Source organism: Bubalus bubalis, chromosome 6 (genome assembly GCF_019923935.1).
Source record: "Bubalus bubalis isolate 160015118507 breed Murrah chromosome 6, NDDB_SH_1, whole genome shotgun sequence".
NCBI lineage: Eukaryota > Metazoa > Chordata > Mammalia > Artiodactyla > Bovidae > Bubalus > Bubalus bubalis.
In genome coordinates, this window is record NC_059162.1 from 46,389 (window position 1) to 56,606 (window position 10,218).

The following is a 10,218-nucleotide window of genomic DNA, read 5'->3' on the forward strand; positions in this document are numbered from 1 at the left end:
TGTTTATTTAACTTCTATGCAGAGTACATCATGAGAAACGATGGGCTGGAAGAAGCACAAGCTGGAATCAAGATTGCCGAGAGAAATATCAATAACCTCAGATATGCAGATGACACCACCCTTATGGCAGAAAGTGAAGAGGAATTAAAAAGCCTCTTGATGAAAGTGAAAAAAGTTGGCTTAAAGCTCAACATTCAGAAAACAAAGATCATGGCATCTGGTCCCATCACTTCATGGGAAATAGATGGGGAAACAGTGGAAACAGTGACAGACTTTATTTTTTGGGCTCCAAAATCACTGCAGATGGTGACTTCAGCCATGAAATTAAAAGACGCTTACTCCTTGGAAGGAAAGTTATGACCAACCTAGGAAACATATTCAAAAGCAGAGACATTACTTTGCCAACAAAGGTCCATCTAGACAAGGCTATGGTTTTTCCAGTAGTCATGTATGGATGTGAGAGTTGGACTGTGAAGAAAGCTGAGCACTGAAGAATTGATGCTTTTGAAGTGTGGTGTTGGAGAAGACTCTTGAGAGTCCCTTGGACTGCAAGGAGATCTAACCAGTCCATTCTGAAGATCAGCCCTAGGATTTCTTTGAAGGAATGATGCTAAAGCTAAAACTCCAGTACTTTGGCCACCTCATGCAAAGAGTTGACTCACTGGAAAAGACTCTGATGCTGAGATGGATTGGGGGCAGGAGGATAAGGGGACGACAGAGGATGAGATGGCTGGATGGCATCACTGACTCAATGGACGTGAGTCTGAGTGAACTCCGGGAGTTGGTGATGGACAGGGAGGCCTGGCGTGCTGTGATTCATGTGGTTGCAAAGAGTCGGACACGACTTAGCAACTGAACTGAACTGAACTGAAGCTGCTGCTGCTGCTAAGTCGCTTCAGTCATGTCCGACTCTGTGCAACTCCATGGACTGCAGCCCACCAGGCTCCCCCGTCCCTGGGATTCTCCAGGCAAGAACACTGAAGTGGGTTGCCATTTCCTTCTCCAGTGCATGAAAGTGAAAAGTGAAAGTGAAGTTGCTCAGTCGTGTCTGACTTAGCGCCCCCATGGACTGCAGCCTACCAGGCTCCTCGGTCCATGCGGTTTTCCAGGCAAGAGTACTGGAGTCGGGTGCCATTGCCCTCTCCGACTGAACTGAAGAGATCCCTGTTAAACACTGAGTAGAGTGCTTGGCCCTTCAACATGCTGGCTGCTTTTCATAGGTTTTTGCTGTTAATAATGTTGCTGTAAAAACGTAATTCATTGAGGCCTACTTGGTGGCTCAGATCCTAAAAAACCTGCCTGCAACCCAGGAAACACGGGTTTGATCCCTGGGGAAGATACCCTGGAGAAGGAAGTAACAACCCACTCCAGTATTTTTGCCTGGAGAATACCATGGACAGAGGACTCTGGCAGGCTACAGTCCATGGGTCACAAAGAATCAGCACGACTGAGTGACTAATGCTTCCACTTTCCCTTTTTGGGCAAGGTCTACTTTGGGGGAGGCACTGTGAAAATAAACACTTTTTAAAAAAATGGAAAAAAAGCTCCCTGATGACAAAGATAGGGGACCTGAGACCACTTTCAGTTTCCCCCTTAACTGCTACTGGCGTACTTATTTACTTATTCTGCAAAACACAGAAGTGCTCAAGTATGGAAACAACTTAGTTTTGTTACCACAATCCTCAAAGCTACAGATCATCTACAGGATGTGTCTCATGGCATCAAGAACAAGAAATAAGTCCCAGTTCCCTGAATCTCCTCATTCCTAACACCTGGACGGGGGCAACCAACGAGACCATGTGAACTCACTCAACCTGCATTTGCCGTGGACCTAATCATCCCTCCCATGCTTTCCTGCTCACACTGAGGAAAGTATCACCCACCTGTGGGCCCTCACTGCTGATACCCACAGCGAGTCTCAAACTTCTGCTTTGTCAGGATACAATTCTTCTTTCTTTGGCCATGCTGCACTGCATGTGGATCTTAGTTCCCTAATGAGGGATCAAAACCAGGCCCCCTGCAGTGGAAGCACAGAGTCCTAGCCACTGGACCACCAGGGAAGTCCCATGATACTGCTTTAAAGGATGTGCCCATTGCAGTTGTCAACTGAAATTACACTATCAAATGAGCACCCAATAAATTGGCAGATTTTTAAATCAAGTCAATATATCCTCTGTGAGCGTAACTTTTGTCTTATTAGATAACAAACTTCAGCACATACTTTTCCCAAATACTGTGAAGTCAGTCAGCATACGAAGACCACTGTATTTCAGTTTTGTAACTGACACCTGGGCAGAAGGGTGGTGGATGCACCAACAGGGCCCCTCAAAGACCCTCTGCCACTAGGTGCAGGAATCACAGAGCCTGTCTCCCGAACAGCTCCTGTTTGCAAAGCATTAACTCAAGATTCAGAGAAGGCAATGGAACCCCACTCCAGTATTTTTGCCTAGAAAATCCCATGGACGGAGGAGCCTGGTAGGCTGCAGTTCATGGGGTCGCTAGAGTCGGATACGACTGAGTGACTTCACTTTCACTTTTCACTTTCATGCACTGGAGAAGGAAATGGCAACCCACTCCAGTGTTCTTGCCTGGAGAATCCCAGGGAGGGGAAGCCTGGTTGGCTGCCGTCTATGGGGTCACACAGAGTCGGACACGACTGAAGCAATGCATCAGCAGCAGCAGCAACTCAAGATTGGCATCTAAGTTAAGTCATGCAGGATTTCTCCTCGGATCTTGCCTTTGCTTCCACTGCCATCTATTTGGAATCTGAAGCTCCCCTCCCATTTTAGTAAATATTGGCTGCATTTGTAATAGAAAACTAGAAAGAAAGGTTTTCTGAACTGTGTCCTGTGACCCATGTTTCTAACTGTCCTCTTCCCCATCCACCTTCAATAGATATACAGACAACATACAACCAATATTTACTACAAAATGAGACGATTTTCAGATTTCATTCATGCCAATCCCTAATTTCAGTTATATTTTGACTTTGCTTTCAAGGCTAGCCTATTCTCATGCCCCTTACAGGATCAGTAAAACTTTCAATACAGACCATCTGGTGCATCAAGAAGTTTGGCCTTTGAAAACAATGACACCCAAGCACCTTACTCCTACCTGCAGGCTCAAGTGTGGTCTCTCTAAACTCATGGATATCCGAACATGCCAACACATTTCTGAGCAGCACCCTTAGCCCATCCCTTCAGTCTCTGATCAAAACTGACCTTCTTCGAGACGATTGTTCCAAGTGAACTGGTGACACCAACAATTTTATATGAAACATCATGGAAAAATTCTCATTTTTAAAGTCCTCCTCTGAGGGCAGTATTTAAAGTACATCTTGGGGCCCTTATTGTTCACACAGATTTCTAGGCTACTAATACTTGCTCCACTCTTCCTAGGCTGTCTTCGATCTTTGAATCCCTAGTATTTACTACAAAGAACCCCAACATCTTTCTCAAACAGCTTTAAAAATGTCCAAGATTCTTTACAGAACATTCACAGAAGTCACAGGATTACTTTGTTAAAGAAAACACTCATACTCAACCTCATTAATGAATGTGCTGGGACTATTAACCACCAAGAATACAGGGAAATTGAGAATCTGTTTCAGTCAGAAGTTCTTGTTCTCACAAAGGCAGGGTGGTGTGGAGAAAAGCAACTGACCTGACTGTCAGGAGACAGATTTCTGGCTGTCCAAAGTACTTCAGCCGCAGGTACGTCACTCCTCCTTTCTGAGCTCGAGTGACCTCACCTGTCAACTCCACTCCCAACTCCCATCATCACTGACCTTCAGATGTATCACCCATCCAGTAAATCACCAGCCAGAGAGGTGTGCACTGCTTCGCCTTTGCTGCACCCAGTGCTGGGGCAGAGTCAACATTATCCCCACCCTGTACCTCCACCAGCCCCCAGAAGCACCCCTTTTCCTCCTGCCAGTCCTCAGTGACGCTTCTCTGCATCCACATGAAACATTTCCACACTATTTTCAAACATTTGCCCTTACACACCCCTACTCACTCAGTGCAGAGGTCAAAGTCTCCTAACACACAGCAAACACGGATGGTGCCAGCACTCTGTCACCTTCCCATGAGCCACCAATAAAGAAAGCCCACCTGCACTGCATCCCCCCTTCCCAGTCTCTTTTCACACACAGGTGTTGCTACTCGTGTCCCAGGTCAACCCTGAGCTGAGCTACACATCCTATTCCTCTGACACTCTCAGGACCACACACTATCCATCAATTCTCCTTCTCTATAGGGTCCCTCCTGTCAGCATCTACATATGCTCTAAACACTCCCAAGCTTTTATTTAAAAAGGTATTTCTCCTTCTCCTCTCATAACAACCCTGACACAAGGCCTCTGATGCTCATCACACTCCTGTGCTGACCCCTTCCTGTCTCCCCAGCTCGCCCTGACCCTTCATCCAGCTTCAGCATGCAGAGACCTGGCCAGTGTCCCCATCAAAAAACACACATACATCCAACTCAGACTGCTCTCTACAAGGTTACTAACAATAACTTTGGCAAATTCAATGACTACTTTTCAATCTCACTCTTCCTTGACCTCTTAGCATTGTTTGGTATCACTTACTCCTCCATCTGTCTTTTATCTCTCTCTCTGCCCCACCTCTCTAACTGCTCTTCACCTGTCCCACGCAGCTTTCCCCTGCTCATTGCATAAACATTCATCTGCATGTCAGGCCCTGCTTGATTCTCATCCTGTGGGCACTCTTCAATGCCTAACAGCTTCAGGGATCATCTGCGCAATCAAAGACTCCATCTCTCTCCCCCTAGGCTCTGTCTCCTGACCTCTAGGCACAAATAATCGATTATTTTTGTGTATCTTTCAGTACATTATCCTCAAATTCCATAAGACCTAAACTGAACAACAATTATGCTCACAAGTCCTCCAGGTGATTCTAATGCCTGCTCACATTTGAGCACCACTAGTCTACCAGTCGGAGAAGGCAATGGCACCCCACTCCAGTACTCTTGCCTGGAAAATCCCATGGACGGAGGAGCCTGATAGGCTGCAGTCCAGGGGATTGCGAAGAGTCGGACACAACTGAGCGACTTCACTTTCAGTTTTCACTTTCATGCATTGGAGAAGGAAATGGCAACCCACTCCAGTATTCTTTCTTGGAGAATCCCAGGGATGGCAGAGCTTGGTGGGCTGCCATCTATGGGGTCACACAGAGTCGGACACGACTAAAGCGACTTAGCAGCAGCAGCAGCAGCAGTCTACCAGTATCATCTGCCCCTTCATCATCCCCAGCACTGCTCCCATAGCTAAGGACAGCACCTCCACACTCTTGGATTCCCACACCATCTGCCTCGGAATCTTCCAGTCTCCAAGTCAGACCCACAGAACAACCCTAGGTGAAGACTCCACAAGCACCTGGAATGCTCTCTCCTCTGCCTAAAACGCTCCAGCGGTTTCCCACTGCTCTTGGGATGGAGTTCCAATTCCTAAATCCATCTACCAGTAGACTCCATCAACTGCTCTAGGGTACCAACCACACTCTACAGATGCCTGTCCCATCCCTGCCCCTCACATTGGACACTATGCTCCAGTCACACTGGCCACTCAATTCTCTGTCCCCCGTAAAACACTGTGCCTCTGTACCCACCCACCTGGAAGCCCCTTGGACAGTGAGCAACACAGCAGAGGGAGAGGATCTGTATTTTTCATGAAAGTAATTCAGTTTTTATTATAAACAGTATTTTATTATATGACTGGCTGATGACCACACATGGTTAGAGATGGAAAGAAAAGTCAAACTGACACAATAAATTTGCCTGTTATGTATTACCTAAGTATAGACCTGGGGCCAGCTAACTGCAGCCAGTGTTTGTAAATGAAGTCTTGTTAAGAAATAACAGCCAAATCTATTCCGTGCATATTGTCTGCGGTACTCACATGACAACAGCATAGCTGGGTTCAGTGACAGAGGCTGTAAAGCACTTACTAAGGCCTTCTATCTGGCCAACCCCTCAGCTAGACAATAAAGATAATATAAAGGAAATAAATCACCTTTCAGATTTCCAAAGGCTAGTACAAATCTGGGGGTTTCCCAGGAGGTGCTAGTGGTAAAGAACCCTCCTGTCAATGCAGGTGGACATAAAAAGCATTGGTTCAATCCCTGGGTCAGGAAGATCCCCTGGAGGTGTACATGGCAACCCACTCCAGTATTCTTGCCTGGAAAATCCCAAGGACAGAGGAGCCTGGTGGGCTACAGTCCATGGGGTCACAAAGAGTCAGAATGAAACAACTTTGTGCACTACAGATCTGGAGGAAAATCCCTCTCAGGCCCTGGTTGGCTGTTGTCCTCTGGATCCTCAGGTTCTACACTCCTCCTGGCTCTCAAGATTCAAAAGGGAGGCCACAGAAATGCAAGTCATGTCCACAGAACTGATTACTACTCAGGGCAAATCCACAAGAAAGAGAAGAAAACCATGACAAAAAGGCTCTGCTAAGTCATCCATTTTAATTAAAGTCCATCACAAACATTCCCAACCAATTCTGCATCACCCACACTGTTTGCCAAAGGGGTTAGAAGAAGCACTAGTTGTCAAAGTAAAACAGGCCCTGATACAGCAAGATCCTTAAATGAGCAAAAACAAACTGCAGAGAAGAAAGTATGTCATTGACTTCAAAAGTGTGAGTGGCACAAATGAGCTTTGAAAAGTTGATTTTTCTAAACCTCAATGAGCTTCATGTCTGGGGATTATTGTGAAATCTATAGACGTCCTGGCAGCATCTCTTCTAAACTCAGAATGCTGTGATGGGGTAGTAACATAGTGTCATTGCTACTTTCACAACAACACTCTCGAATTAAGCATAGTTGGAGGGTTGAGGGGGTGGGGGAATCAGCTGTTTTGCCTTCTAAAATAGAATACATGAAAAGTAGCACATATTAGAAATTTACTGAACACCAGGTTGACAAAATAAAATAACCTCAAAACATATGTGCTTCAGTTCAGATGTATGGAAGTTAAGATACTGATTCCTACAAGAGCTAGTCATAGTTCAACCACTCACTAAAGTAACCAGGAACAAATTACAATAAAGAAAGAAAAGTAAGAATGAAAATAAAAGTGACAGAGTGTTCTTTAAAATGATGGAGTCCAGAGAAATAATTTTCAAAAAAAATGTATTTAACAAAACATGTATTAAAACCCTTCTCCTTCATACTGAACCATATGACTACAAACATGGAGGTTATAACATAAACCACCACACAGTCAATCCTGTGGTAAATACAAATGTTTAAAAACCAAGACATTAGAGGAATAGGACGGGGAGACCACTTTCTCCCCTACAAATTCATCAAAAGATCATTTGAATGCTGAGCAACTTCCACAAAACAACTTCTGAACACTGGTGGAGGACACCAGGCACCCAGAAAGGCAGCCCATTCACTTTGAAAGGTGGTAGGACAAAATATAAAAGACAAAAAAGAGAGACAAAACAGCAGGAAACCCTCTCACTGGCAGGTCTGTGGGGAGCTTTGGAATCTCAGAGGGCAACATAACCAGCAGGGAAACACACACACACACACACACACACACACACACACACACACAGAATAGGCACCGAACTGCAACTCCCAGCAGAGAAGTAGCCCAGATGCTCGTGTTGGCCACCAGTGAGCGGGGGCTGGACAGGGAGGCGCGGGTTGCACACTTAGGGTAAGGACCAGGCCTGAATGACTTGAGGACAATCTGAGGGAGCTAACCTGAGATAGCAACCCAAACTGTGGGATAGCCAGGAAGAGAAGAAAAAGAAAAAAAAAAAAAAAAAGAACTTTCCCGCAAAAGGCTCTAACCTAAGGCACAGCCTGGCCTTCTCACAGAACAAAGGATTGAGAGAATACCAAAGGAGAGCTAGCCGGATGCATACAGGCCCCTCTCCCACCGCAGGAGGCAGAGAGGCAGGCAGGTGACAGCCAGAGCTGGAAGGCAATGGGCTACTCCATTCTCAGCCCCAGAGACCAGCATCCTCTACCAAACTGTGAGCAGGCTCCCAGTTGCTAACCAAGTCTTCCTGGGATCCTGAACGGTTGACATCTGCCAGGAGGGTCACAGCCTGAGATCAGCTCCCCAGAGGAGACACATGGCACACCTGAGACAGTGCTCTCACAATGCACCCGGGAAACCAAGTGCCTGGGACCGGGAAGGTGATTAAGATGCATGGCCCACCTGGGACAGTGTGCTCACCAAGCAGCTGGTTGCCTGAGCTGCTCGGACCTGGGAAGGGCACAAACACGTACACAACCAAGTCTGTGCTCCTGTGGAATACCCGAGAACCTGAACCTGAGCAGCTCAGACCTGGGAAGTGCACAAAATACAGCGTCCACTTTGGACAGTGACCCTGCTGAGCAACCTGAAACCTGAGCAGTGTAGATCAAGAAAGCACATGCCGCCATGAGCTGGAGCAGACCCAGTGTGGTCCATGCTCTGCAAGTATTCCCCACACATGCCAGCGATATATTTTTTTTTTTTTTGCTGTGTTCCTCCCTCCCCACAACACAACTGAACTAGTAAACCTAACTAAGTGAAAGTGAAAGTGAAGTCGCTCAGTTGTGTCTAACTCTTTGCGACCCCATAGACTGTAGCCTACCAGGCTCCTCTGTCCATGGGATTTTCCAGGCAATAGTACTGGAGTAGATTGCCATTTCCTTCTCCAGGGGGTCTTCCCAACCCAGGGCTTGAACCCGGGTCTCCCACACTGTAGACAGACGCTTTACTGTCTGAGCCACCAGGGAAGTTCTAACTAAGTGACCTAACCTAACTAATTGACCGTCTTTGCCCCCTTGTTTCAGGGCGGAAATTAGACACTGAAGAGACTTGGAAAGAGAGGAAGCCAAAATAAACAAAGAAGAGGAAACCACTCTGGAAGTGACAGATGCAACAGATTAAAACCCTGTAGTTAAAATGGACTAAGTATTGGAAGGGGCCTATAGACCTTGAGTCTTCTCAAGGTGGAACAAGGAACTATCTGAAACTGAACTGACCCCACACTGCCCACAACAGCTCCAGAGAAATTCCTAGATATATTTTTACTATTATCACTTTTTAATGTTTTCATTTTAAGTTATTTATTGGCCCTTTAATTTTCATTTTTATAACCTACTATTACCTTGCAAAAAAGACCCTATTTTTAAAGCAAATTTCATATATATATTTTTTTTCATAATTTTTATGATTGATTTTATTTTGTATTTTTAATATTGTATTTTTGAGAGTGTAACCTCTACTCTAGATTTTTAATCTTTGCTTTTTGATATTTGTTATCAATTTTGTACCTTTAAGAATCTAATCTGCAGTATCCATTTTCTCTTAGGGGTGTGATTACTGGCTTTATTGCTCTCTCCCCTTTTGACTCTCCCTTTTCTCTCCCACGTCAGCTCTTTCTCCTCCCTCCCCCTTCTCTTCTCTACTTCACTCTGTGAATCTCTAGGTGTTCTGGGCTGTGGAGAACACTTAGGGAACTGATTACTGGCTAGATCAGTCTCTCCCCTTTTGACTGCCCTTCTTCTCCTCCTGGTCACCTCTATCTCCCTCCTCCCTCTTCTCTTCTCTGTGTAGTAACTCTGTGAACCTCTCTGGGTGTTCCAGACTGTGGTGAGCACATAGGGAAGTGATTACTGGCTAGATTGCTGTCTACCCTTTTGACTGCTCCTCTTCTCCTCCTGGTCACCTCTATCTCCTTCATCCTTCTTCTCTTCTCCATGTAACTCTGTGAACCTCTCTGGGTCTCCCTTACTGTGGAGAATTGTTTCACCATTAACCTAGATGTTTTATCATCTGTGCTGTATGGATGGAGAAGTCTTAAGGCTACTGTAGAATAAGACTGAAAGTTAGAGACAGGAGGATTAAATCCAAAACTTGAGAACACCAGGAAACTCCTGACTCCAGGAACATTAATCGACAAGAGCTCATCCAAAAGCCTCCATACCTACACGGAAACCAAGCTCCATCCAAGAGCCAACAAGTTCCAGATCAAGACATACCATGCTAATTCTCCAACAACATAGGAACATAGCCCTGAACATTAAAATACAGGCTGCCCAAAGTCATGTCAAACCCATAGACGCCCCAAAACTCACTCCTGGACACTTCATTGCACTCCAAAGAGAAGAGATCCAGTTCCACCGACCAGAACACAGATGCAAGTTTCCCTATCTAGGAAAGCTTGACAAGCCACTAGTCCAAC